General features: G+C 39.5%; 1 pseudogene; it reads left to right on the top strand.

Moving 5' to 3' along the window:
- Window positions 1–12,461: 12,461 nt before the first annotated feature.
- LOC108289715 lies at window positions 12,462–23,293 on the top strand (annotated as a pseudogene).
- Window positions 23,294–24,992: the final 1,699 nt, after the last annotated feature.

Below are 24,992 nucleotides of genomic sequence, written 5' to 3' on the forward strand. Positions count from 1 at the left end.
TAACTGACTAAACAGTGGTGAGAAATGTTTAACTTAAGTGCTTATAGAAGTAAAATACTAACAGTAAATGAGCTAACATATCCCATCTATGAAAGGCTCAAGGTGGAAGATACCAGATAAGTGTTAAATGTAAAGTTAAACACATTTCGATGGATGGATTTATTGACAATCTATTTACATGAAGAGTAGTTGTAAGTCCCATCTCTCATACTCAAAGAGAATAAGTAACCACCCCTTCATCAATTTCCCAAAAGAAAATAAAATATTTTTGATTTGAGAAAACCTTACCAGAGAGGGTTCAGAATAAAGGATGCACAACTATGTTAAAGCATAAGACCAAAATGAGGATTAATGAAAATGTACATATTGAACTCTTGGATGCCAAGGCCTTCCATTGCTCTCAGAATTCTCTGGAGAAACTGAACAGCTCTCTATGTACAGATTTTCAGCATCCTGCCAAAAAAGGGAAGGTTCATCATATTCACATCCTACAGTGAACTCCATCAGAAAAACATTCTGGTGCTTGATGCATACATTTACAATTTACAATCAACATTTTAGTGACTCTTAATTATGAACAGCCAGGGATCACCAGATATTTGACACCCATCCAGTCTCAAGATGGGCACCAAATTAAACAAAAAGGATGCAAAGAAAGGAGACAAACCTGAAATATTTTTTAATCCTGTAACTAATAACCTCAAAAAGATAAAGAAAGCAACAAATGCTTATGAAGCTCTTGCTACAGATCAAGCAATGTTCTAAGTGCTTTAAGTGTATTCACTCATTGAATAATCACAACAGTTCTATAACGAAGGCCTTACCCTATTTTGCAGATGAGAAAATTTAGTAATTTGTCCAAGTTTGCATAGCCAGTAAATGACAGAGCTGGGATTTGAATGTAGGTGGTCTGGCTGCAGATCCACCTTTTAACCACATACTACAACATAATAATGTAAGAAACTACGGTGTGTCAATAAAACAAGTTTCACCAATCAGAATAAGAAAGAGCTCTTTTAAATAGAAATAAGGTAATTATTCTTTAAAATATAGTAGAAGAATCAAAATATAATTTCAAGAAATCTCTCAGGAAGCTAAATAAAAAGACAAACGGAAAATTTTAAAAGATAGTAAAATTAAAGATGCGGTATATAAAGAACAGAACATTCTAAAAACCTGCAGAAAGCAAACAGAAGCCCATGTGCAAGGCAATCGAAATCCAAATAGCACCACTTTTTAAATTATTCTTTTTTAAGTTTCGGGGTACATGTGCAGGAAGTGCAGGTTTGTTACACAGGTAAACAAGTGCCATGGTACTTTGCTGCACCTGTCAACCCATCACCTAAGTATTAAGCCAAGCATATATCAACTCTTTTCTCTAATGCTCTCCTCCCACTTCCCTCCCCCAACTGGCCCCAGTTAAGTGTTGTTCTCCTCCCTGTGTCCATATGTTCTCATTGTTTAGCTCCCACTCATAAGTGAGAACATGCAATGTTTTGTTGTTCCTGCATTAGTTTGCTGAGGATAATGGCTTCAAAATTCATCCATGTCCCTGCAAAGGACATGATCTCATTCTTTTTATGGCTGCATAGTATTCCATGGTGTATATGCACCACATTTTCTTTATTCAGTCTATCATCGATGGGCTTTTGGGTTGGTTCCGTGTCTTTGCTATAGTGAACAGTGCCGCAATGAACATACACGTGCATGTATCTTTATAATAGAATGATTTATATTCCTTTGGGTATATGCCCAGTAATGGGATTGCTGGGTCAAATGATATTTCTGGTTCTAAATCTTTAAGGAATCACCACACTGTCTTCCACAATGGTTGGACTAATTTACATTCCACCAACAGTGTAAAAGCATTCCTATTTCTCTGCAACCATGCCAGCATCTGTTGTTGCTTGACTTTTTAATAATCACCATTCTAACTGGTGTGAGTTGGTACCTCAATGTGGTTTTGATTTCCATTTCTCCTGAGATAAGTGATGTTGAGCTATTTTTCTTAGGTTTGTTGGCCATATGTATGTCTTTTTTGAGAAATATCTGTTCTCATCCTTTGCCCACTTTTTAAGGGGTTGTTTGGTTTTTCTTTCTTGTAAATTTGCTTTAGTTCCTTGTAGATTCTGGATGTTAGACCTTTGTCAGATGGATAGAGTGCAAAAATTTTCTCCCATTCTTTAGGCTGTCTGTTCGCTCTGATGATGGCTTCAATTGCTGTGCAGAAGCTCTTCAGTTTACTTAGATCCCATTTGTCAATTTTTGCTTTGGCTGCAATTGCTTTTGGCAATTTCATCATAAAGTTTTTGCCCATGCCTACATCCTGAATGGTATTGCCTAGGCTTTCTTCTAGGGTTTTAATAGTTTTGGGTTTTACATTTAAGTCTTTAATCCGTCTTCAGTTAATTTTTGTGTAAGGTATAAGGAAGGGATCCAGTTTCAATTTTCTGCACATGGCTAGCCAATTCTCCCAGCACTGTTTATTAAATAGGGAATCCTTTCCCCATTGCTTGTTTTTGTCAGGTTTGTCAAAGATCAGATAATTGTACATGTGTAGTTTTATTTGAGTTATCTATTCTGTTCCTTTGGTCTATGTGCGTGTTTTTGTACCAGTACCATGCTGTTTTGGTTACTGTGACCATGTAGTATAGTTTGAAGTCAGGTAGTATGATGCCTCCAGCTTTATTCATTTTGCTCAAGATTGTCTTGGCTATGCAGGCTCTCTTTCAGTTCCATATGAATTTTAAAATAGTTTTTTTCTAATTCCCTGAAGAATATCAGTGGTAGTTTAATGGAAATAGAATTGAATCTATAGATTCAATAGAATTGAATGGACGCTATGGCCATTTTCGTGATATTGATTCTTCCTATTCATAAGCATTGAATGTTTTTCCATCTGTTTGTGTCCTCTCTGATTTCCTTGAGCCATGGTTTGTAATTCTCCTCGAAGAGAGCCTTCACTTTCTTTGTTATCTGTATTCCTGGGTATTTTATTCTCTTTGTAGCAATTGTGAATGGGACTTCATTTATGATTTGGCTCTCTGCTTGTCTATTGTTGGTGTATAGAAATGCTCATTATTTTTGCACATTGATTTTGTATCCTGAGGCCTTGCTAAAGTAATTTATGAGCTTAAGAATCTTTTAGACTGAGACAATGGGGTTTTCTAGATATAGGATTATGTCATCTGCAAACAAAGACAATTTGACCTCCTCTCTTCCTATTTGAATACGCTGTGTTCCTTTCTCTTGCCTGGTTGCCCTGGCCAGAACTTCTAACACTGTGCTTAATAAGAGTGGTGAGAGAGGGCATCCTTGTCTTGTGCCAGTTTTCAAGGAGCATGCCTCCAGCTTTTGCCCATTCAGTGTGATACTGGCTGTGGGTTTGTCATAAATGGCTTTTATTATTTTGATGTATGTTTCTTCAATACCTGGTTTATTGAGCATTTTTAACGTGAAAGAATGTTGGATTTTATTGAAGGCCTTTTCTGTGTCTATTGAGATAATCATCTGGTTTGTGCCTTTAGTTCTGTTTATGTGATGAATTACATTTATTGATTTGTATATGTTGAGCCAGCCTCACATCCCAGGGATGAAGCCTACTTGAACGTGGTAGATAAGCTTTATGATGTGCTGTTGGGTTCAGTTTGCCAATACTTTATTGAAGGTTTTTTCATTGATGTTCATCAGGGATACTGGCCTGAAGTTTTCTTTTTGTATTGTATCTCTGCCAGGTTTTGGTATCAGGATAATAATAGGACAACTTTTCATGCGCAACATTGAATGCTAGAGGACAGAGCAGGAGTACTGTTCAGCTTCCAAGTGAAAATTATTTTTAAACTAGCATTCTGACTCATCAGTGAACTAGTTTGTATATTCAGTATATTCATGATAATGCAACAAAAATATTAATGAAAATTTGAGTTGTGATTGTATTGGTTGGCAGAAGAAGATAAAAAGGATATCTTGTAAGAGTCAATGCCTCAGCTTCCATAAAAATTGTTAGAAATAAAGTCTAAATAAGCTAAAAAAAAATTCAAGAAGGACCAGCATAAGTAATTTGTGTAAATAGATAAATGTGAATCCCAAAAGAAAAGGCTAAGAGTTGAAAGCAGTTACCTCTAGAAGTGGAATTAAAGATGGAGAGAGATAGAGAGGGAAAAGTCTTTTTAATAAGAGCTTTTGGGTAATTCTTTGATTCGAAAACAATGTGCTGACATTACTTTGATGAATAAATAAATCAATAAAAATAAAAGTTAAATTTGTGAGTTGCATTCAACTAGGACTCTGAGTTGAATAATTCTCCCCACTCCAGCCTGTGGTTTTCTTTCCCTATTTTGTGAATGGCACGGCCCACAAGCTTAGTATTAAGAAAGGGAAACTCTAAGTACAGAATACAGATTCAAAGTCTTGGCTGAACTTGATTATTAGATAACTGAATATCCCAAAATCCATTTGACAAGGGACTCACTAGGCTATTAAGCTGCACTGTGCACTGCCAAAGAGGGAATACAATAACAAGTAAGTCTGTGATCGTTCAACAACTCAGGCCATGCCCAGGTTTAAGCAGACTCACTATGAAAAGGAAAAGTGTAGGCTACCCAGCAGACTCAGCAGAAGAATTGTCCTTCATGTTCCTCTCGGAGTGATGCGTAGGATAATAGAAAATGAATGTGTGCTCTTAAGTGGACCCCAGGGAGGCTACAGGACTGAGAAATGCAAAGATGCCCATGAGATTCTTAGGTCCTGCCATGTATCTCAGTGGTCTCCAAATTATTTTACATCTGTAGAACTTTGAAAAATTATGTACCTTTCACATACTGGCATTTAATATTTTTCATCAGAAATTATAATTGTTGCAAGTGACGTAATCCCTGATATATTATAAATATTGACACTGAAATAAGACATTGTTGCCTAATATTTTCATCATAAATTTAAACACTTAGAAGCAATTTAATTGTTGGCATATTTCAAGTATTAACATTTTGATGTCTTAAAAGAAAACTGTTACATTACTCATTTACATGTATCTAATGAACTGAAAAAACCATCAGGATTTGATATCTGTCATTAGCCACTTAAAAAAATACATGAACATGTCCATCTTTAACAGTCAAAATTTTTGCATTTATTTTCTCCTTTATCTCATATCTCCAAGCTACTTTCTCATATACTTTTTATTACTGTAATTTAATTCCTGCTTTAATATATTCATAGGATTTTGGTCACACATTATATTTCTATGTAGCCAAATTTCAGATGTAGGTTAAAACATGAAAACATATTTTAATTTTATGATTATAAGTTTCTAAGCATTAGAATAAATCTTAATGATATTTGTTATTAGTAAAGCACGATTGGTTAAAATTCAATTGTACAATTCTGATAAACAATTATTAAACATAAAAATAAATGTAATGTATTCATGTACTTAGGTGCTAGAATAAAACAGATCATTTCAATGTACAACCAGGGCTAACAACTGGTGTTTATAGAAGAACCTAAATAGTCAACTTTTAGGTGTTACAAGTGGCCCATCCAGCTGCAGTCATGCTTTTCAAAGTTTAATTGCAGATGAAAATGCAAATTCTGACCTGACATGGTAGGTGTGGGGCCTGAGGTTCTGTATTCCTGGCAAGCTGCCAGGTGATTGATGGGGATGTTACTGGTCTAGGGGTCATATTTTCAGTAACAAGAAGGAGTAGCAGTGAAGTACTGGTTCTTAACCTTATCTGCACTTTGAAATCTCCTGGGAATCTTTAACATGTCCCACCCACTTCCAGACATTGTGACAACTGATTGCACAGTCTGGACTGTGGTCTGGGCAGATCATTCGGGTAGTGTAGGAATTGACCACTGGGGTGAAAGAGTAAGTGCTAAATGCAGTATGAGTGTTTCCTCTTGGGACTCCCCTTAACTGAGCCTCATGCCCTGGAAGGACTGCTACTCTAAGGAGAAATAGTGTAAATCTTGAGGTGCTATCTGAACAAATTGACTGTTGCAGGCAAGACTGGTTCCATGGCTTTTAACCAGCACAATTGTACAGGAAGCCATGTGCAGAGGAGCCCTGCACTTGGTTTCATGTTCTGTCACCATCTTTGGATTCTTAATGATACTATATTTGAATTTTTTGTAGGTGAAATCTGATAAGACAATGAAGCATGAGCAGAGGAGCTACACACAGTCTGTACTTAGGGCATACCTGCTGCCCTATTTTCATATAGCATTCAAGAGTCTCATGAGTGTAAAGTTTCAGTGGACCAGCAATGCATGGAAGTCCAGCAACACTGAAAGTGCAGGATGAATGTGTTATCTCTACAACTGAGTAAATGGGGTATTAATAGCTACATTTTTCATTCAACCCAGAACTCAGGAAGGAAGCAATGATGTTGTAGAATATTCATGACTAAGAAACTATCATATTCTTTCTTACTTGTATCACTTTCCTGTATTAATCAAGTACTCACACTGAAAGTGATGACATAGAAGGAAAGGAAAAGAAAGAAAAAGACAGGGTAACCCATACTGTGCACATCTCAAGAAGTAAAATAAAAACATTTGGGTTATTTTAAGCAGGTTTTGCACTGTTCTGGGAAGAAAATACATATACATGTACAAAATACAAATTACATAATTTCAGTGATTCTGCATACAAGTTAAATGCTTTTGCATTTGCATTTAAAATGGGCAATTGTACCTTATAAAGATGAATGGTAAAATTTATGGTAATAGTTTATTTTATTTAGGACATTAAATAATAAAAACCACCATAAGAAGATGAGAGAGAGTCCATGGAATACAGGAAAAGCCTAATATTTTGGAATTTTAAAGGCATTTTTTTCTTGTTTTACATATAAGGGGACCAACATTTTCATTTTGCACGGGGTACCAGAAATTACACAGCCAATTCAGGTAGTAGATTAAAGACAGCATTGCTCCTGGTGACCAAGACTCAGTAGAGTTCTCATCTCCCACTCTCTCCTGTCCATCAAGGCCTGGTCTTCTCTCCTTAGTATGCCACATGCTAAGACTCTTAGAGCAGAGGCGGGAATTACTTCTCCTTGGCTTATTTACTCCTCCAGGAAGTACCAGTCTCATTATCAAAAGTTGTATGGCTTTATTTTACTTAGGGAAACACAGATTAAATTCCAGTTTAGTGACAGAATTTGAAGTATTTTTGGTGGTTCCATTATGTTAATCAGTTTAAAATCATCTCTATTTATTTAAAGTAGAAAATTCTGAACAAAAATATACTAAAAATCTAAATCCAAACAAATTCAATTTGACTCTTATTTTAGCTTTTCTTAAAAATATAATTTTGAAACTTTCCAATGCTGTTCTTTCTTTTATTATCTATGCTTTATGTATCTTTCCAATATATACAGCAAAGGAATTTAATTAGAATTGCCACAGTTAATTGTTTTCTCAAAATAATCTTTAACTAGACAATTCAAATAATGTTGTGGATTAAAATTATGTCAACAGTTTACATTTCTTAATGAGATATTTGTAGTTTCCATTCTTAGGAAAGTACACTAAACTGGCCTGTTAATACCTTGTAGAGCATTTCCCGTTCATTCACCAGTCAGAGACCCTGCCTTGTTCCTAAATAATCAAAGAAGTCATCTCAATGTGGAGCCTAATTCCTACTAGAAAATTAAACAGGGCTGGACATAGTGCCTCATGCCTGTAGTCCCAGCTACTTGAGAAGCTAAGGCAGGAGGATTGCTTGAGCCCAGTGTGTGGAGTCTGTGGTGAGCTATGATTGTGCCGTTGCACTCCAGCCTGGGCACAGAATGTCTAAAAATAAAATAAAATACATAAGTAAAATTAAACAAAGTTTGTGGTAGGCCTTACGCAATGGTAAACTAGAATTACAGATTAAATTCCCATTCTGCTAATAGGCAAGATCTGCCTCACTGCAGAAGAATCCCTCCCTTCAGAAACCCCTCTAGCAACCACCATTTTACTCTCTATGAGCTTGACTTTTTAGGGTCCACATATAAAGAAAATTGAACAGTATTAGTCTTTATGTGTCTAGATTATTTCACTTAGCACAGTGTCCTCCAGGTTCATCTGTGTTGTATGAGGGGAGTCGGAAAATGCTGGTCAAAAGGTCTGAACTTTCAGGTATAACAGATGGATAAGTTCTGCAAATCTAATGGTTAGTGTGGTGACTGCTTAATATTGTATTATTTACTTGAAATTTGTTAAAGGAATAGTTTTTTTTTGAAACAGAGTCTCACTCTGTCGCCCAGGCTGGAATGCAGTGGCCCCATCTTGGCTCACTGCAACCTCTGCCTCCCAGGTTCAAGTGATTCTCCTGCCTCAGCCTCCCAAGTAGCTGGGACTACAGGTGCCCACCACCACGCCCGGCTAATTTTTGTATTTTTAGTAGAGACAGGGTTTTACCATATTGGCCAGGCTGGTCTCGAACTCCTGACCTTGTGATCTGCCTGGTTCAGCCTCCCAAAGTGCTGGGATTACAGGCGTGAGCCACCATGCCCAGCCAGAAGTAGATCTTAAGTGTCCTAACCACAAACACACCTCCAAAAAATAGTATACGTGGTGATGAGCATGTTGATTAGTTTGATTGTGGAAATCATTACACAATGTTAGGTATATCAAAACATCACGTTGCACACTCTGAGTATATATTTTTTTTAATTTCTCAACTACATCTCAATTAAGCTAGTGGATAAAGAAATAAAGCCTTCTAAAGAACAAAATGTCATCTGAGTTCAAGGAATGGAGTAACTATGGTGTTGATTAAAAACTGTAGTAGAGAATTCTTACAATTTGAGAGAATGGTGTTCAATCTTGAACACCATTTCTGTTTTACTCCAGATATCTCTCAAGCCATCTTTGCCTCTCACCATGAGATAGTCTGGAACTGTCTTGCTTTTCCTGACTCAAGAGCTAATAATGGCTTTGTTCTAGAGAGCCCACTCTGCTTTTAGTGAAAGACCATACAATGAATCATGATCTGGGTGCTAGGCCTGCAGGTGATCTCATTCCAGCTGAGCACTGGCAATGGATGCTCTTCCATCCCACAGGTTTCCTTTTCACTCTCTTCATAGTGAAGTAGATAGAGTGTCCGCAGAGTAGAAAAAGATGTTCTTGTTACTGAATAAGAATTTTTCAAAATCACAATTTCATGCAAATGTTTTCTATTTAGCACTGTTTGTTACTGTCCCCTCTCTTTCTTTTCTAATTAAACCCCCCAGAAAAAGTACTCTTCTGCCCAACTTTGTCTGGTTTTTCTTATATGATATAAACTATTTTCTTCAAATTGCTTCATATGTTTTCTGCACATTTCTATAAAGTATTATGGCAAATAATGAATGTTAATTTATTTGAGTCAATATGCTTAAATATTGAAGGTTTCTGGATTCACTATCTCTAATCTACTATATATATATATATGTAAGTATAGTATTTGATACAGACTCCATAAATTTAACTACTTGAATACTTACAGAATAATGTGGGATACAATTTATTCTATGTAACAATAGTACGATTAAACAAATTAAAAAGAATTAAATATTCTCTTAGTTGTGCTACCAGATTTAGTTCACTGAATATCCATATGGAAAACAAAATTCTCAAACCATTAAAAAACAGTTTTAAGTAGATTGCACATATAATTTTAAACATTAAAGCAATAAAAGTTTTATAAGAAAATGTTAGAGGACGTTTTCATGGCACACAAAGTGTTCCAAACAGAGCTATCATAAAGAAAAGATTATAAATGGGACTGCACCAAAACAGAACTCTGTTCATCAAAAGACATTATTGAGAATGAAAAGACAACCCACTATATTTGCAATATACTTACCCAATATAGAATTTGCATCCAAAATATATCAAGAACTGCAAACTAATAAGAAAAAGGCAACTTGATGGAAAATGGAGAAAATTGCTTAAGCACTTAAGGTACACAACGTGATTAGGCATCATGACTATGCAAATTAAAAGCAAAATGCAAACAAAGAAACATCCAGTGTTGGCAAGACTGTAGAACAACCTTAACTCTCATATACTGACGGTGGGAGTGAAAATTGATGCAAACATGTTGGAAAACTATCTGGCAGTATTTACTAATGCTGAACATATGCCTATCTTATGACCCTATATACACAAAAGATGTGTATGCATATGTTCAGCAAAAGATACAGAGTGAATGGTCATAGGAGCACTTTTTATAATAGCCCAAAACTGGAAAATACCCAAATGTCCATCAGGAATGAAAAATAAACTGTGGTACATTCAGATAATAGAATACTATGTAGTTAGACTCCTCATTGAAACTATTCAGAAGGAATATACATAACTATACACAACGGTGTACATAAATCTCATAAACATAATCTCAAGTGAAGGAAGCCAGATACAAAAGAGCAAATACTGATTTCATTTATTTCCAGCTCTTGGTTGTTTTTTGATCTGGCTATTTACATGAGTACGTTCATTTTGAAAAAAAAGAAAAACATAATGTTTACACTTCTCTGAATGTGTGTTAGACTCAATTTAAACAATCAAAAATACTGTGCTACATGGACAGTGTCTATATTCTTAGCAGAATATTATGACATCTTACTGAGTTAGATAACATCATCTCTGTCTATAAGAAGTTAGTGTGTGTGTGTTTATGCATATATTTGAGTAAAGAGTTGCCTTTGTGGCTCCACAAAAGAGCCATTATCCTCAATTAATATTGCTAATTCAGGTGAATAAAATGTTTAAAGTATTTTTATCTGCTTTCCTTATATCTTCAGAATTGAGAGGGTAATTGCTTTGGAAGGATAAGTTCTTTTGTTTTTTTTAAGTCTGCTTTACTTATTCTTGACTTCAAATTGAGTTAATTTATGACAGAATTGAATGCTATTTTAGGATACAAGTTTACAAAATCAAATATTTTAAAGTTTATAGGATTTTCAAATTTGAGAAGTTTAACTCTGTCCTTAGACTTTTCCACCTCTTGGAGTTTTAGCTATGAGTTACCTAGTCCTGTCCGCAGGAACTAAACAATTTCACCATTGATCATTTTCTGTCAAGGTCTTCATACTATTGATCACCTCCATTCCACACACATGCCTAAACCTGCTCCCAAAATCAGTAAAACTAAGTCACAAACCCTGATCATCACTAGTTTCTGGAATCTTCTAAAAGCAAAGAGACACTGGACTCTGAGAAAAGTGAGGGCCCCTGAGGAAATAAGGTGCATTGGTGGTCCCATGACCAACACTTAGTCAAGATTACCAATGCCTGAGCAGTCCTGGTTAAGTTATCTAAACTCTATTAGTTATATCACTTTTATAACCATTTCCTCATTATTGTATTGGTGATAATAATTCTCACTTTGCAGCAGAACTATGAGAAGTTAAACTAAGATGACAAACCACCTGGCCTTGAATACATGTTCCACAATTAGGGCCTGTTATTTATCCATTTATCCATCTGGAGGCTTCTCAAGGCAGCAACCATGCATTGCTCATTTTACCCTCAATGACCAGCTAAATCCCCAGCAATTGTTAAATGCTCAATAAATAGTTAAAAAGAATAAGTTAATAAATTAAAAAATTATTTTAAAATGTTATTAATGGCTTCCAAATATTCCATTTTACGTATGACCTGTTTGGTTTTGAAAAGGTAGGTAGACCTGTCCTGTTTTCCTGGAATTCTCTACCAGAGCACACAGACCAACACCAAGATATCCACATTCTGAGTTCAGAGAGTCATCTGCTGTCAGGCCAATTTGATGTTCTATGAGACTTTTGGAGAAGAATCTGTATTAAAATAAAACTACCAAAGGAATAGAGAAGGGATGCAAGTTTGCCGCAGGTTGGGAGAATACAGATGCATAATTTGTGAAGTAGCAAACCATCCCTTCCTCCTCCCCTGTCTTTGGGGATAGGACCATTCAATCAACCCCCCTGCCCCATTCCTGTGATATTGGGGGCATCTAAGCCACTGTGCTTGAGACTTTCAATTATCTTTCGTGTAAAAAATGCTGAACCTCTGTCCTCACAGAGTGCCTGTTTCCCCCAAGAAATGGGCAGAAAAGTAGTCTTGGTGCAGAGAGATAACCTAGCTGGACTGCGTTCCCACCATTTGACATGTAAACATTCATTGATTTCCTATGGATGATCAAGCAAACGCTGTAAAAGGTGGTGGGGATTCAGCCATTTATTGTACTGGCCCCTTCAAGAGAGCCACTTCTGGGTGAGGCAGCCCTAGCAGCAATAAGTTAATCTGGATAACTTGTTGTAGGGGCTATAGGTGAGAAAGACACAAGCTCAGTTCCTGGTCCTTTGCCAGAGCATCTGAAGGGAATGCCCCTTCCAAAGAGTCAAATATACACCCCACCACCCAGGACAGCCTGCCACTCTGAGGAAACTGACAACCCCATCTGGACTCAGTGATGAGCAATAGGAGAAAAAAAACCCGCAGATATGTGTGAAGTCTCCCTCCTTCACTTTCCTTGTCCCCTCAACACCAAGAGTCCAAGTGCAGGAAAGGAGGTGAGAGAATGAATATCCCAATGTTTGCCCCTTCCCAGCTGCAAGAGCTTTAAATCCACCTGCATTCATGGGAGGAGGAACAAAGGATGAACAAGGTTGGGTCTAATATTCGAAATTCACCTTTCTTAAAAACTAAAAGTGTTTGAACGATTACAGAAATGACTTGAGATGACAGTAAAGGAGCCAAAGAGCCCACAGGAAAACAAGGTTTGATGCACTAAAATAGTAGCATTAAAATAATAAAATAAAAAATAATGGTAGTAAATCCAAAACAGGCCCGTGTGGATGGCTGATCATTTATGTAACCGTTTTCTAACTTACAGTCACCTTTCCAGCCTGCCATTTTTGGACTCATGCAAATAAGGCAGCTTTATAGCAGAATCTTGGGAAATTTTACATCACACGGTAAGCTTCACACCATGCAGTTAGAATAATTCATATCCAGCACAAACCTGACCTACAATGATTCTATCAGTTGTACTTCTCTGAATTCCTTCTGTCCTTGTGTGCTCTCAGACCTATTCAGTCCTTTCTCTAATCTCTTCTAGTGGACAGGGCTGATCCCTGCAAATTCCGTTTCCTACTGCCTTGTAGTTGGGTTCAGACAATGGGAAAACTGTCAGAATATTTGAGGGTGGAAAAAAGAAGAGGCCAGGGCATTTATTCACCTACCTCTTTGTTTTGGAGGGATCTTCAGAAGTGGCTGTACATCCTCCAGGTCTTCCAGATTCTTCTAGACTGCCTCTTTGTCTGTGCTTCTAGCACCTCTGGACTTTGGCCATAGGACCTCCCTCTTCCCTCTTTCCTCCATTCTAAAGCTGGTGGGGAATTCCTGCTGTGGCTAATGATGGGGCTGCTCTTTTTTCCCTTCCTGCCATTTTGGATCTTCTTTCACTGCTGTAACTAGTTTCCCATATTGGATGCCTTGTATTGAAATTCTTGGCATGAGCTGCTTTCAGGAATGAGCATTGACAAATATTCTCTCCTAATCCCATCCATCCTCCACCACGGTGTGGTGACACTCAGATGAGTGCTAAATACACACACCTCACTTCAAGATATGTCATATTCATTCTTTACTCTTTAACCTATTATATTAAAGATAGTGAAAAATACATTGTGTCTATTACCGACCTCAAGTTTTCTAAAGAAAAGTAATAGCCATCAAGAGTAAAACAGAACATCAAAGTAAGTTTCTCAATCATTGGGACAAATAAGCATAATGCTGTACTCCCCAAGGTTCAAGAACGGACTTGTTCAGGGAGTCAGTGTATTCTTCCATACTGGAGCACAAGCCCCTGGAAAATAGGCCACAAAACTAGTTAAATTTTTATTGGAAAAAAATTGGTTTCTTTCACTACCTAATTCTAGGTGCTGGATATACAGCTATGTATGAAACGAACAAAATCCCTGACCTCCTGGAGTTTAGCCCCAAGGAAGAGACACTAAAAAATAAACAGATCAATAATATTATTTCAGCAAATTGTAAATGCCATAAGGAAAGATGAACTAGGGAAAGGAGAAGGGTAGTGGTTGGGAAAGGAAGTTTATTGATGGTGTCAGGGAAGGCTCCTGAGAGGTGACAAGATAGCAGAGTCTGACTGATGAGATGAAGTCAGGAGTATAAAAAGAGCATCCTCAGCAGAGGAAGAAGCAGGAGTGGAAGCCTGGCTGCAAGAATGCGGAGTGGAGCTGAGGAGTTCTGTCCTGGCTCCAGCATGTGCCCTGAAGAACCTGCAGTCTGTAATGCATTCAGATTTTCAAACCAGTGCTATTATATTTCAGTTATTATTGGCCCACTTCCCAATTTTTCCAAAGCACATACAGACTCCTCAAAAATAACTATCACTGAACTTCTCTCAATAAATTCATTTAGAAATGGTTGCAACATCTGCATTATTGACCTCAGTTTAGCTGGTGTTTCTCTCAGTGATAATCCCTAGACCAGTTGCTTTCAAGTCACTGGGGTTTGGAGTTCTTGTTTAAAATGCCACCTTCTCATCCTACTACCAGAACTTCTGAATCAGAAACCCTGGGCTTGATACCTAGACGTCTGTGACAGTCTTTCCATGTAACATTTATGCACACTGAGAGTCACTGGGCTGTATAGCTCCATGCCCCCATGCCACAAAATTTAGCATTGTGTGGTTAGTGAAGCTGTAGCTTACCAGCATGTATATACAATTTCGCAGTTTAAATTCACCCCCTCCACCAAAAAAGAGTTCCATTAAATGAAAAGCAATCAGTCTGTGTGGAAATGTCCAAATGAAACCAAAACACATAATTTAATGTGTGATTCTGTTTCAAAGGACCAGTTTATTTAATTTCATTTGGAACTTTGTCAACATTTCTATCTATCCCCCATGTGCGTTTCTCCCTCTCACCCTAGAGAAGGTTTGAGCCAACTTTTACCATGGTCTAATGAGGTTTTCACTTCTATGTCTCTGGGGTAACTGGTGAGTGTCTATGTATCTTTGAGTAAAAAGAATCTCTGGCTATCTCGATTTCTGAGCACACTCCCTCTTTAGTACCCTTTCTCAGTGCATTCCTGGCAAAGCCACAGAAATCACTCTCAAATTAACGTTTCTTTAAAAGTTATTATATATAATTTATATAAAGCACTTGATTGTTTAAAAATACTATAAATTATATGTTTAACATCATAGCATAGAGTTCTGTTTAAGCTTACATTTTGCTTTAAGAGAAAACCAAATAAATTACAAAGTATATATAGTCAAAACCTTTCCTAATGAACCAAATTTATGTGGATTTTTGTTTGGATGTTTGGAGCAAGTAACCATGTATTTCACAATTTCAAAAATAACAAGTCACTGGCAAGCCCATCAGAAATATCACGCAAGAAGAAAGAAAAACGGCCTTTACTAGTTTCAAAATATAAATAAACACACATTGCAAATCAAATAATTCAAATTATATACATGGGGTTTATTATTTCTAACGACTGATACTATTTTTGTCACCTTTGGAGCACACTTTTTAACCTGGTTCATATATATTACATCTGTCTGAATTTTTAAAAAATTTGATATGCACATTGTCAAAAGAAACATTACTTCAAAAAATTAAAAAATAGAATAATCCCTACTAGTAATGGTTTTTAGGATATTATGTAGCCATACTGCCACTTTTACCCATAATACTTTCTATCTCATTCCATGGAAATATTGCCATTCCACAGTCTTCCAGAAGTTAATTGACTAACATCAGTGAAGACAAAAATCATAAAATTTCAAGAACAAAATTTCTTCCTGCTTTTTACAACTTGGCCAATTCTCCATATGTCAAGTGACTTTAGTCTAATGAGAATTAAAAGAATTTTTCTAATTTCACGATCACGGTTTTTTATGTTTTTATATTTCCATGTCATGATACACAGATGCTCTGATTTTCTTTTCTGTAAGAGTGTCCCTCTAAATTCCCCACAAAACGTTGCCCCATTCTTCCCAACACTCTACAAAAGGCAGTAGAGTGAAGCAGCAAGGACTCTACCACATTGTAGACACACACTCCCTTCATCTTCTGGTCCTGTAGTTAGTCCTTCAGACTCCTCATGTTACCACAAAGACAGCAACCAGTAAGCTACAGAATAAAGGGTACCAAGGATGTGTAATGTTGCTCCCCATTAACTGACCCATTCCAACCTGTTTTGCAAGCAGTCTATGCTAGTCCTTAAAACGTTCACTAGAGGGTGCACTATTTCTTTCCAAATTATTGAGGATGACTCCTAAATTAAACAGTTATATTAAAGGCAATCTATTCGAATGCTCTACCTATATTAAGCCCTCAACATTAGAGCTCAAGAAAAATAATGGCCAAAAAAAGTCATATTTAATGGGTCTAGTGGATAAAAATGAAAGTAGCAGCAACTATCTACCATTAGTCCAGTGGCAGGATAATTCCTTCAACTGGAATACTCAACCTTAGGATGAATGTGGCTAGCACCATATGCAGTATGGTTTGTCTGTGCTTTCTGCACACACACACACACACTCTCTCTCTCTCTCTCTCTCTCTCTCTCTCCTACAGGCATCATTCTTGGAGAAAAGATGGAGGGGAAGAGATGTACCTCAGGATAGTAACCAGACAGACTAGCTATGACATGCTATGCAAAAAACCCTGCTTGACCAAAGGAGCTTAGCCCTTTTTATAGTAGCTCTTGTCTCTTTGCTGCTATATCGGAGGAGGGTACCTATTTCTCTGAGCTCGTTAACTCAAAGTCAGCTTCCTTGTCAATGAAGAATAAGTAGGGGAAGCTGCTAACTATCAGGTTATGGCCAACACAAGTGTGGAGGCTATAATGTCAGATCGGAGTTACCTGCTACCTCATGAAAACTTTCATAAGGAGAGTGGGAAGGGGCAGATCTAAAGCTGGATATCTGAGATTTTGATGTTAATTATTAAGCAAATGTACACAAACTTTTTCCCAATAGCTATTTTAGTATAATTCTCACAATATCACTAATTCCATATATTATATTTTCTTCAAATGAAAACGCATGTTGTGTTTAACACAATTGCCTTTTCATGGCCTCTTAGCACACTCCAAGACACCTGTTTTTTTTTTGTTGTTGTTGTGTTTGTGTGTGTGTGTGTGTGTGTGTGTGTGTGTGTGTGTGTGTTTATGAAACCAAGGCTCCTGTTTAAACTCAGCTTGTTCCACATTGTGGTAATAGTTGACTTTCGTTTGTCACCGTTTCTTCATTTTTATAAGGACCTCTTTTTACCTCTTAACACTACCCCAGAAATTTCTGAAAGTACCATCATCACTCCCATTCAGCTAAGATGTTCCAGATCTATCCTGCTTTTCCTGCCCAGGTTAAGCAGTCACTCTCCTCAAGCGAGAGCTGATTCATTTTGGGGAATGATAGTACATAGTCCTGAAATCTGGTTGCTTGTCTGCATTTTATATCATTCTCCACCACCATTGGCAATAAACTGCCTCATGTTAGAAGCCATATGTTTTTAGTAACGTAAGAGTAGGCTTTCAAATTCAGTCCTTCAGCTATCTATGTAGGGTAACTGGTACTCACCAGGATTGTCATGATGGTGAGTGTTTATTGCAAAGCATGTTGACCTCCAGTGCATATTGGTGTCACTGCTCTCATGCGTGGCAACAAAGTGGGTTGAAATTCAGAAAATGGTTCCCCTAACATAGCACAAGTCCATAAATGAACACAGCTACACATAGCCAAATGCAGGCCCATTTTGTTGATTTTTTTTACATTATCAAGTACAGCATTAAAAAAAAATATTAGCACAAAATGATCCTTGGCTCTCAGTCCCCGTTAACAAAGAAGCTATTCAATAAGGTGAAGTCCATTATATTCACTGTTCTTCCTAATACTGCCCTATGGAATGTAATACATATTCTCTACAGATGACCAGTGTATGGAAGGTTCTGTGTTTGCTTTGACTGTCTCTTTGTCCTAAGTAAGAACTTTTATTGAAGCTCTCTTAATTTTTTCCACCTATTACATATCAGTGATGAATGTAGTAACTAAACTTATTTATCTATGGTTTACAGACAAACTCTTTTCTTTCAAAAAGAAAATACCTTTTTTAAAGCTGTTTTGAGTTTATGTCTCTTACTCCATCCCAAAGAGTCTTTTCTGAATGCGGTCTTGAGTTGTTAGCTATTCTAAAATAGAACATCCTTAGCATTTTAATCAAGCAAGGTCATGATTGGGAAAGCTTTCTGACAAGGGTCTTCAGGAGTCAGAATTCATTGGCACATTTTCAGTGGGGTAAACTGAAAACTTTAATCAGAGACTGAAAGTTCGATCATTTCGAAACAGTATAACAGTCAAAGGGGAAAAGAGGTGAGCTCTGCTCTTTTAACTGAATTATTCATGATGGGAGTAGATATTACACTCTTATAAAAGTTTCCTTGCGGACTTCGTTTAGAATTACTTCCCATCATCTATTTGGATCTCCAGGGGGAGTCCTGCCTAGGGTGAATATTGACTTCAATGCCTATAAAATGTCTGAGTGGCTCTGTCTTTTGGGTTCTCAGCCCAGGAAACTTAACGGCACAGCAACAGCTTTTAGGGTAAACAAATTCACCCCTTTAGGCTTACAAAGCTGGTTCATGCCCATGACATCACCTACTCCTGAGACAAAGTTCCACCTACTCTGGAACAAAGTTTTCACACCTCCGTAGAGCAGAGGCCTTAATACAAATGCTTATGGAAACCAGAGACCAATACAAATGTCTTCCATTGACTGGTGATAGACAAAGGGGAGGGGAGCTGTAAAGCCATTGTTCCACATCTGTCTCACCTACTGGCTTCCACCATACCAGAACTTAGGTGGTCAAATCTTCCTATTTCTCAAGAAAAGTTGGTGGATTTGTAAGTTTGTTTAGTGTAGGCATGTCAATTGGGCAGAATGAGATTAATCATGCCATCAATTCATGGCACATTATCTTTGTTTCTTATTTTATTTTTATCTCCATCCTATACAATCCAATTTCTCTTCCCCTCCACAGGCTCCCAACCTAAAGTATTTAATATTTGTACCTTCAACCCACCTTCAATATTTTTATTTATCCGTGTGTGTGTGAATGTCTTTAAAATATCAACATTACTATTTGTGTTCATGTAATTTACATAAATAGTGCTAGACTACAAAAATTATGTTTTTGAGATCTATCCATGTTGCTAGATATCTACTTTGTTCATTTCTTGTGACTGCTGTATAATCTAAATTTAGCCTAATTATCTGCTGGTTCTTTGCTACCACAAATAATGCTGTGATAAACATCTTCATAAATATCTCTGGTGCACGCTTGTGAGAATTTCTGTAGTGTTTAGGGTCTACAGAGTAATGAGTCAATTCCACTAAGTACTGCTTTATTGCTTTCTAAGGTGACCATACCAGTCCATTTCTCCCAGCAGTACACGGGATTTCTCATCTCCCCACAGTCCCACCAGCATTTGATAGCCAATGTTCTATTTTTTGTGCTTCGGTAAGCAGTGTCTCAGAGCTTTAAGTTATATTTTGTTGATTAGAATGAAGCTAAACAATTCATCCTTGCATGTCATTTTTTAGCCATTAGGATAGGTCTTAATCATAATCCTTGATACTTTATATTGTTTTTTCCTTGCTTACTTACAATAATTTGTTATTCTAAATATTAATTCTTTGTTGATGATAAATATGCTATAGATCTTCTCTCAAACTGTCACCTATTCTAAGTTTTTTCATTTTCTCCAAGTGAAACCCCATTCCTAAATTTTGTATGTGGTATCCTTTATTATCCTTTATTAAGCACTGAATGGAAAGCTAAAATGCCACCTTTCCAGACTGTAGAAGCTGAGAGTAGCCAGGTAGTTCATTTTGATGTAATGAAATATATAAATTTTTCTCTTTGTAGTTTATACTTGAAAGATTTATTTATTTATTTATTTATGGTCCAAGGTCACTCTAGCTGATGGATTTATTTTAGAATCTTTCTACATCCCCAATCACAAAGAATAATATCTGCATTTTCTTCTATTGGCTTTACAGTTTTACCTTTCAAATTTAATTTTTTAAATTTACCTGCTTATCTAACTTAAGTTTTCCTCCGATTCCATACTTTATATTCTGTCCAAGTCTCCCATCACTATTTATTAGGTAACTCATTTATTTTCCAAAGATCAAATACTAAGTGTATTTATGTGTATTTTTTGATTTCTATTGCTTTGAATAATAACTTAAACTCAGGTAATTTTCCCCCTTATTACTCCTCACTTTCTAAATTAGCTTGGCTATTCATAGACATTGATTCATCAATATTCATCTGGAAATCAGCTAGTGAAGATGCAAACACAAAAAAAAAAGTTTACTGGGATTTTAATTCAACTGCAACTGCCTTAGATATTTAAAATATTAAATTATCCCATCCATGAACATGATTTACCTCCAATTTTTTAATGTTTCTTTTATATACTTTACTCATATAAGTATGATGCACTTAAAGGTAATTCCTAGATAAGTCACAGATTTTGTAATTGGACATTGGGATTAATTCTCAAAAGCACTTGAAGTCACTTTTTCGCCTCTTTCCACAATGGAGGCCAGTTCTGGTCAAAGAGAGAAGGTCCCTGTGAAGGGGCTTTCTTCCTCACCTCACATCCTCAAAGCAAAGCTTGATGAGAAGGCACCCACTGAAATCCACCTGACACTGAAGTCTTTTTATCAGTAATCTTTATAACTGACACATTCAGCAAGATCCTGACACTGAGATTTCTTCAACCCAGTTTCTTCTGCAAAAGACTCTCAAGGGAAAGAAGTGAAAGGGAAAATGTATAGACACATCAGCCAACAGCAACGTTTCTTTCTTATTTGGATTTCAATTCAAACGTACACACTAGAAAAACCATGTGTAACACAATTTAGGAAATGTGAACACTAGATGTTTGGTATTATTAAGAAACTGTATTTTTCGATGTGATAATGATATTTTGGTTATTTTTTTAAGGATTTGGTTCTCTAAGAGATATATATAGTGCATATGTATAGATGAAATGGTTCGGGGATCCCCTCAGATGGCGGCGGGGGAGACGGTGATGGTTGCAGCCCGCCGGCCAGTCCAGGCTTGAATCTGCTGTCTCCGAGTCCCCGGGCGCCCAGACCACGGACCTCCGCCCCGCGGTGTACCAGGCCGCCCTCGACGGCAAGCTGCAGCTGCTCCAGAAGCCGTTCACAGGCCGCAGCCCCGGAGGAGCTGGACGAGCTGACAGGCATGGTGGCCGGCACAGGGGACGCCGCTGCTCATCCACCTGCTCTACTTGCTGGAGAAAGTGGAGTGCACCCACAGCCTGCTTCGGTCACCTGGACGTGGTGGGGTACCTGGTGGACTGGGGCGGCGCGAGGGTGGAGGCTGGCGGCTCGGGGCACTTCGACGGCGAGATGATCTAGGGCACGCCGCCCGCCGCTGTGGACCGCCTCTGCCGCCGGCCACCTGGACGTGGTGCGGAGCCCGCTACGCCGCGGGGCCTCGGCGAACTGCACCGGGCGCACCAACTCCAAGCCCCTGCGCGCCGCCTGCGCCCGCGGCCACTGGCAAGAACCAGACCGACCCGGAGGTGGCCTCCGGCACGGCCACGTGTCTGTCGTGATCTCGTGCTACGAATGTCACCGAGAGATCACCTGCTACCTGCTGGAGCAGGACGCCTAGGTGAACCGCGCAGTGCCAATGGCAACACGGCCCTCCAAGACTGGGCGGCGTCCGGCAGCCTGGAGAGCCTGCTGCTGGGGTGCCAGACCCCCATGGGATGGCTAACGCAGGACCGCGCTGCTGGTGCCAGCGTGACCGGCCACACCAGCATCGTGGAGTTCCTCATCCAGGAGCAGCCCGACCAGGAGCAGGACGCTGGGGGAGAGGCCCAGGCAGGGTACCGCAAGAAGGGCCTCCCCTGCTAGCCAGGGGTATGCGCAGCCTTGGGGCTCCATGCTGCAGCTCCTCCGGAGGAACCACTGAACCGGGAGTCTTAGGAACTGCTCTCCTACCAGCCGGTAAGCTGCCGTGGAAACACTGGAATTTCTGGGAGCCACGTATGTGGAAAAGAAGCGAGATCTGCTCGGAATCCTTAAACACTGGAGATGAGCCAAGGAGCTTCGTCAGCAGTGGGGCGAGTACCTGCCCAAACCGGAACCCCAGAAGCTGGTCCTGTCCTATGGCTATTCCAGGGAGGTCAACACCACCGCGGAGCTGAAAGCTCTGATGAGCCACCCGGATGAGATGCGAATGCAGGCCCTGTTGATCTGGGAGTGAATCCTCTGCCCCTCTGATTCCAACACTTCCTATTACATCCGTTACTGGGGCACGGTTTAGGAGGACTGTGGCAATTTCGAGCTCCTCACCTGCCTGCGGAAGTGTACCCTGGACATGCAGCAGGGCAACCTGGAGCCAGCCTCTGAGCCCCATGACCGCCTGCAGCTTTCTCTCTGCAGAACTCTTCCCTTACGAGCTGCAGGATCCGGTGGCCAATGGCAGCTTGGGCACACAAATCGGCTTTGCAGATTTCATGGGGGTTCTCAAGAAAGGGGCTGGCAAATGGAATGTTTCCCGGACCCAAGGAGCTGCAGCTGCTGGAGCCTGAAGACGCGGCCCAGTTTACCAAGGCCCCGGACATCATCCTCCACCTGCTCTGTTGGAGAAAGGGGAATGCACCCCTAGCCAGGAGCACCTGAAGCACCAGACCATCTACTGTCTGCTCAAGTGTGCGCCGAGGAACAAGAACAGCTTTACCCCTCTGCACATGGCTGTGGGTAAGGACACCACAAATAAGGACCACAAATGTGGGCAGATTCGCCTCCCTGCAAGTGGTCAAAGTGCTGCTCAACTGCAGGCTGACTCAGACAGCAGGGACCTTGACAACAACACTGCGCTGTGCATGGCGGCCAGGAACAACTGCCCGGCAATCATGAACCCTGATCCAAGAAGCAGGGCCCACACGGATGCCACCAACGCCTTCAAGAAGATGGCCTATGAGCTGCTGGAGGAGAAGCTGCTGGCCAGGGGCACCACGGAGCCCTTCAACTACATGACCCTGCAATGCCTTACAGTTTGGGCCCTGGACAAGAACAAGATCCCCTACCAGGGCTTCATCCCGGAAGAGCTGGAGGGTTTCATCCAACTGCACTGACCTGCCCAGAGTGTCTGCACCCTCGCCTTTCCCTTCTCCTGCTGAGGGGAGAAATCATGAGGGCATGTAGCAGATGCCTGTTATTGCCTCCTTCAGGCACAAATCAGGAAAGGGCTCTTCTGCCTCCTGTCCCCTTTACCTGCAGACAGAGGGAAAGAGGAGTTAGAGCCTTTGGTGCTAGAAGCTTCAGGGTCATGTGCTAGGATGACTGTCTTTCTCTAGGAGCCTGCTCACTCATCTTGAGGTGGGAAAAGAAGCAAGAACGTCACATCCTGTCTTCCTGGGTTATGGAGGCCTTTGCCTCGTTACCTGTAGGTGAAGGGACTGAAGCCGTTGGCTTCCTTCCCTGCTAGAAACACAGGAAGAAGTTGAGAATGGGTTTGCATTCCCTTGCCCCTTGATGTGGCTGGATAACTCCAGCTACCAAATACAGCATTAGGATTAGGGGCTCCCAAGGTTAGGGTTTGAAAGTCAAGGAGCAAAACCACCTCTCATTTCTTCCAGCATGATCACACCATGCTCTCGCGCTGAGGCAGTCATAATCAGGTAGGCAGGGCTCTGCCCAGGGCAGCCTGCCACTTGAATAGCTTTTGGTTGGTTTGGTGTTCTGTTTATTTAACAAGTAGGCTGATTAGAAGCATTGCACAGAAGTTCTGAGATTTTACTGCCTTTTTTTAGTTGGTGGTGGATTTTTGTTTGTTTTTTATACTTCTAGTTGAATAAATGCCTCTTTGTTTAAAGAAAGTTGTTTATTGGACTTCATAAGTGAATTTCAAGCAGTGAAGATTCTGTGGTGCCTAAGATGCTAAGGCCATAGGGAATGAGCTCTATCCTATGAAGAATTTGGTGAGCAAGATAAAAGTCCATAGTGTTGGTCCCTAAATTGTGGGTCACTGTATATTTTTATAAAACTCTACTGCCTTTTACAGGTGATATGGTTTGGCTGTGTCCTCACCCAAATCTCATCTCGAATTGTAGCTTCCCTAATCCCCACATGTCATGGGAAGGGCCTGGTGGGAGGTAATTGAATCACAGGGACAGTTTTCCCATGCTGCTTTTGTGAAAGTGAATAAGTCTCAGGAGATCTGATGGTTTTATAAAGGGCAGTTCCACTGCACATGCTCTGTTGCCTGCCACCATGTAAGATGAGCCTTTGCTCCTCCTTTGCCTTCAACCATGATTGAGAGGTCTCCCCAGCCATGTAGAGCTAAACTTCTTTTTCTTTATAAATTACCTAGTCGGTCTTGGATATGTCTTTATTAACAGCATGAGAACAGGCCTCCCAATTTTTCATTCTCATTAGAAAGAAAACTGTTTTTCCAAACAGGAAATCAGGTCAAGTACCAAAGGAGTGACATCAAAGCCTTTGGCACCTAGTTCTTTTCCACCTAGCAAGAACTGGCACAGTTGGTTTGGGTCTGGGTTGCCAGTTTTCAAGTTAAAACTAAAGACCACTCAGCCTTGCAAACCTCCCACATTCTCTCTTTTCCTTGTGGACATATCCATAGGTGGCCCAAGCCATTTTTTCAGCTGCTCTGAGGACAGAAATCCAGGTCTTCCTGAAAAAGCCCCTACTACAGTATTAACGCCACAAATCTGCCAAGATGGTGAGTGTCAAAACCAACCTGCCACGTAAGGTTTGTACAAAGTCTCTGTTCCCAGTCATTCACGGTAAAGTGCCGGTACTGCTAGAGGACCTGCCCCAGCAAGATTTTTCTCAAGAGCCAGACTCCGTAAGCCCCGGCAGGCAGGAGCAGGTTCTCCACCTGTCTGAAGAGCAGCGAATCTCAGAAGGGAAACCATTCTG

Source organism: Cebus imitator, unplaced genomic scaffold, assembly GCF_001604975.1.
Source record: "Cebus imitator isolate Cc_AM_T3 unplaced genomic scaffold, Cebus_imitator-1.0 Scaffold413, whole genome shotgun sequence".
Classification (NCBI taxonomy): Eukaryota; Metazoa; Chordata; class Mammalia; order Primates; family Cebidae; genus Cebus; species Cebus imitator.